This window comes from Octodon degus, unplaced genomic scaffold, assembly GCF_000260255.1.
Source record: "Octodon degus isolate 3935 unplaced genomic scaffold, OctDeg1.0 scaffold00068, whole genome shotgun sequence".
Lineage (NCBI taxonomy): Eukaryota > Metazoa > Chordata > Mammalia > Rodentia > Octodontidae > Octodon > Octodon degus.
The window spans coordinates 5,883,614-5,889,186 of record NW_004524644.1 but is presented as its reverse complement, the minus strand read 5'-3'; the positions used below and the strand labels follow the sequence as shown (position 1 = coordinate 5,889,186).

General features: G+C 41.5%; 1 protein-coding gene across 1 annotated transcript in view; it reads right to left on the bottom strand.

Moving 5' to 3' along the window:
- The window catches only part of Jade1 (jade family PHD finger 1), a 79,231-nt gene extending 75,506 nt beyond the window's left edge, over nt 1-3,725 (bottom strand). Inside the window, exon 1 of the mRNA XM_023719463.1 lies at nt 3,633-3,725. The gene's annotated coding sequence lies outside the window, so the exon portion shown is untranslated. The remainder of the gene's footprint in view (nt 1-3,632) is intronic.
- Nucleotides 3,726-5,573: the final 1,848 nt, after the last annotated feature.

The following is a 5,573-nucleotide window of genomic DNA, read 5'->3' as shown; positions in this document are numbered from 1 at the left end:
ATAAATAAATAAATAAATATGTATGTATTTGTTTATTTTGCGGACCTGGGGATTGAACTTAGGCCCTTGCACTTGCCAGGGAAGCGCTTATTCAACTGAGCCATCTCCCCAGCCCCCTATATATGTATTTAGAATGTAACTTAAAAGATAAAGGACCCCCCTATGGAAAATTAATCTGACTGTAGGCTATGCTGATATCTACGTTCCTAGGCCTTCTGTTCCGTTGCAAGAAAGCACATTCTTTAAGTACTAGGAGAAACAAAAGAATAAGCAGAGCTGCAGAGGTAGAGAGAAAATAAGCATTGAAAACAGAAAGAAAAAAAGTAGACTGGTTCTTCTTACAGGCTTTTATAAATATTCTTTGTCACTTGGCTTTCTGGTTTCTGCTCAAAAACCAAAATGGATGGATGAATAATGGTGCCACTTCTGTGGTAGAAACCCCTAGGGACCTGAGGGCCAGGGAGGAATCTAAGGCTTACCTCACGTCAGCCAATCTTTCCTAACCCAAGTTCTCCACTTCAGTCCCCAAGGTGCCCTCCCCATCCTCCCGGCGTCCCATTCCTGAGCTGCCTCACTACCCGGAGCAGAGCATCCACACACACATCTAATACATCACCGCCTGACTCCTCGTTGACCCACTAGGTCACTCTGTAACATTCGTCTTAGTTTTAAAAACATGAGAGGGACATTGTTGGCATAGATCCAGAGGTAATGAATTCTATGTTCTAGAAAGAAAGAAACTGAACTATTTCAATTTGAAAGTAAGGGCTGGCAGGAAGCCAACAGAGCAAAGTCCTCCAGGGGGAAACAAGCTGGTTAGTTAACTTGTAGGTCTGTAAGGTGGGCAGATTTCTCTAAAAAGCAAACAAAGCAATTTTAGGCTTGAGAGACTTAATTGGCATCCAAGGCCAAGAATATGAATAATGTTACGTAAAAACCTTGCTCAAGTGAGAATTCTGCAGTCGAAGCATTCTGACTCTAATAACTAAAGTTTAAAGAAAAAGAACATAGAAAAAAGCACTTATTTATCCAGTCATAAAGTATAAACCATTCATCATACAAAGATATGGATCTCATACTTGGTTCAACATGGCTCAAAAATGTTGATGCTTTTCAGGATTTCTATGTCTATGAAAATTAAGAGTCAAGCTGCTGTTATAGGTTACAGAAAATGCTAGCACACTCTCACACTTGTTCTTCCTTCAAAAAAAAAAATGAGAAAAAAATATGAGAAACGATGTGGAAGATAGATAGAATTAGAGAATGAAGCACAGCTCCATGGCAATTCTAGATCACTTTGGTGATGAAGGATAGAAGTAGGCTGACAAATAGCATTTGAAAATAATAAATCTATTTCCTGTAACTCTTTCCTTTTCTCATTGTGCTCTCTGTCCAGCTAAATATCACTGGTGGAGGAGAGGAGAGAGAAATTAAAAGGCTAAAGACCTAGCAAAGCTGCATCTATGTCATCTTTCAAATTATAAGCATCTTTGGAGAGACAGATTTATATATAAATGTTCCTTTCCAGTTGCATGTGGTGGTGCACACTTGTAATCCTAGAACTCTGGGAGGCTGAGCCTGGGCAAGTTAGCAACTTGGCCAGACACTGTCTCAGAATAAAAATAAAGAAGGGCTGGGGATGTAGCTAGCTCAGCATGAATGTTCTTGAATTCAATTCCCAGCACAATAAAAGGAAGGAAGGAAGGAAGGAAGGAAGGAAGGAAGGAAGGAAGGAAGGAAGGAAGGGAGAGAGAGAGAGAGAAAGAAAGAAAGAAAGAAGAAAGAAAATTGATTTTTGGGTTCTTCGTTTTTTTTTTAAATAAAAAAAGGAAATAATCTAAATGCCCAAAGCCCCAAAACCAAAACACTTTATCTCCTCTTAGTATACTAAGGCTTAAACCCAACCCTCACACATGCTAGGCAGTACCCCATCTCTGAGATACATCTTCAGCCATTTTTATTTTGAGACTAGTGATATAGGGGAATGAACTCCCAACCTGAAAGATACCTAGGCCGAGTTTGTGTTCTGTAAATCTGATGAATGAATTTTAGGAACAATTGAGGTTAAGAGCAGAATGTATTTACTGGGGTAAAAAAGCTCCTGTACAAAAAGATAGAAAGGGGACCCAAGTAAAACCAGGTGGTGAGGTGGGTCTAAGGTGGAAAACAAGGGAACTCTCATATGTGGGCATCAGGTGGGACAAAACTATGGTCAACTAATGAGATTATAAGCACAATTGCTCAGGTAAAGTTGATTAAATCCAGGACAGAAAGTAGAAGTGAGTCTCATAGCAAGCGGGCATGGCAAGCGGACATGAATAAAGAACCTGGGCTTTTCCTGTAGGGGGTTGGGTTAGTGACTTCCAGGTGTCCTTCAGATAAAAGACTCATTTAGAATATCAATCTTGGATGCCTATCTTTAGAGAGGTATGTGGTTATATTTGTTTACTCTTTTGTCTTGAGATCCAGCCCACAGCAGGGGTCTGTCTCTCCCAATGTTGCAAAGTCATACTGTCTCCTTGAGGGCCTGGCTCTGTCTGCCTGCCTATAATATTTTTATCTAACTCAGCTGCCTGCACCACTAGCGGCTCATTGAGTTGCCTAGTGTAGTCCAGAACCTGCAATCCATTTGTCCTAGCCTACCAAGTTACTGGGATCAAATACATATGCCATGGAATCCAGTTCTACAATGCGTTCATATGAGGCTAGAGAGGTAGCTCAGTGATAGAGTGTTTACCTAGCAAGCTCAAAGCCATGAGTTCAAATACCTGCCTCCCAGCACTGCAAATGCAGAGCAAAAATGTTTTTGGAACTTATGGTATGATGATACGGTAGAACGTTTTGTAGCCATTAAAAGAAGTCACATTTTAAGGGCCAGGGAGATGGTTCAGAGGAATAAGTGATTCCCTGGCAAACGCAAGAGGCTGAGTTCAATCCCCAGTTCCAGGAAAAAAAAAAAAAGTCACTAAGTACACACTACATTCTACAATAGGAAAAAACAAAAACTGATTTCTGTTGGGCCGGGGAGATGGCTCAGTGGAATAAGCGCTTCCCTGGCAAACGCAACAACCTGAGTTTAATCCTTGGTTCCACAAAAAAAAAAAAAAAAAGTCACATTTTGAGCTCAAGGCAAGCCTGGACTGCATAGTGAGATCCCATCTCAAAAAGACAAAAAGAAAAAAAGGTCACATTTTCAAGTAGAAAGAATTAAAGAGTGAAAATACCTACTAGTGGTAGGAAAAAAGGAAGAAAGGAAACTCACATACAAGAGCAGTGGAAAAGTCAGTTGTTGTAGCCTGTTAGGAAAGTAACCTAGCAATACTCATTGAAATAAAAAAGAAAACATAACTCAGACAAGTCCCTGATATAAAGTAGTTTTAGAAAAGGACCCCAAAGCAGCTATGGAATATCCCCTATCGTATTACATAACAGAGTAATACTCAGGGAAGTAGCGCAGCCTAGAGAGAGCCCACTTCAACTCCCTGGCCACTTTTTTCTTCTGCCCCCCAGCCACTCTCACTTTCGGTGGGGGCTACGGCCCTGCGGTCCTCAAGTCTTCCCCTTCTCTTTACACATCAGCCACTTGAGTGATAGCCATCCCGCGGCAGCCCTTCGGTGCTGCTTGTCCCTACCTGCATCCCCATGCGGAATAGTTCTTGACTCTCCCTCTTCTTTACGCTCCTCCTCCCGCTCGACCGTATAACCACCATAAAAGTTATCTGGTTAACTCTGATTTGGTACTGTCTTCCACGCGTCTCTTTTTTACTCTTACACATTCTATCTTGACTCAAGACTGCGTCACCTTTCACCTGAGCTGTTAGACGGTAAAACTGGTTTTTCTGCTTCCTTATCCTTCCCTGTTCCAATTTGTTTTACACACAGTGACCAAAGTAATCCTCCATGAAACTGTGACCATGAAACTCTCCTGCTCAGAACACTTGCTTCTGAGGCACTGAGGATACAGGAAACCTCAACTCCTAGCTCAGCACTCCAGGTTGCCAGGTACCCAGCTCTGAACACAGCCTGAGCTTGCAAATTCAGGCCTTTGCATTGAAATGGTTGGCTTAGTGGGTTGAATAACTCATTCCTTGCCCCCCCACCCCCTACACACAATTCACCTCTACTTGAAGCCTTAGAATGTGATCTTACTGGGAAATAGCTCTTTTGCAGACATAATTGGTTAGGACAAGATCTTGCTGGATTGGACACCTCCCTGATAAAAAGGCCTTGTGAAGTCACAGGGACATAAAGAGGGAAGACAGGCCTGTGAAGGAGGCAGCTACCAGCAAACAGTAACACAGATTACCAGCAGCTACAGAGCCTGGGAAGTATTATTTTGTGGAATCTTCTATTGACACCTTAATTTTGGACTTCTATCTTGCAGAACTGCGAGAGGATAAATTTAGATTGCTTTAAGCCACAAAGTTTATGGTAATTTGTTACAATAGCCTGAGAAAACGAAAGACATTGCTTCGGAGATTTCTAGGCAAACAAAGTAGAAATAAAAATCTAATTTAAATAAGGAACAAGACAAATTATGATACAGATATTATCATATTTTGGGGAACCCAGGGGCAGAAATGCTGAGGAGCTTCATGAATATCCAGAATCAGAGATAGAAAAGTCACTGGAATTGTCTCCCTTGGACATGTTCCCTGGTGTATCTGTTTCACCGCCCCTCTTCTGTCTTTCTGTCATCGCTGTTGCTGTCCTTCTTCCTCAACAGACTTCAAAATTACCTCTAATACCCAAACAAATTGATTATTTTTGCTTAGGTACAGTTGTAAAAGCACCAGGGAAAAACCTACAGCATCAGAGTTGATGGCATAGCTCAGCAGACTAAACACCTGCTTTGCCAAGCTCAGGGCCTAGGGTTCCATCTCCCCAATCCCCACTGAGCTGGCAAATGAATCCAGGCATGGTGGCACAAACCTGTAATTGCAGCACTGGGGAGGCTGAAAACAGGAGGATCACTATGAGTCTGAGCTGCATAGTGAGACCATGTACCAAATACATCAATAAAAAAAAAAAAAAAAAAAACCTAATAGATTAGAATTCCAACATTCAGTAGCCAACAATACAAGGTCAGAAGGTAGAATCATATGGAAGAAGATATATCTTATATCTTATAATTATATCTTACAATTTCACATGTAGGTGAAGTAGTTGAGAAGGGAAAGGAGAAAAAAGAAGTCATAGGTCCATAATATTTATGTTTCCCTTTATTAAATTCTTCTTTGTTTTATTTTCTAGCCCTACTCATTAAAACTGGATATGTCTTTCAACTTTAGTCATTTTCCCATGATTGAGATGAAATACACAACACCTGCAGTTTAAAGGTGGAAGTTTATTTGGCACGTGGTTTTCATGGCTGTAGCCCATGCTGGCTGACTCCAAGGCCAAAATGGTACAGTGCAAGGGCCTGGCAAAAGAAAGCTGCTCTCCCCATGGCAGCCAGGAAGCAGAAACTGATGAAAAAACCTGGGGACAAAAAAAAAAAAAAAACCGCTCTTCCAGGTTATGCTCCCAGTGACCTACTGCCTTGACAGGCCCTCCCTCTGAGCACATGAGTC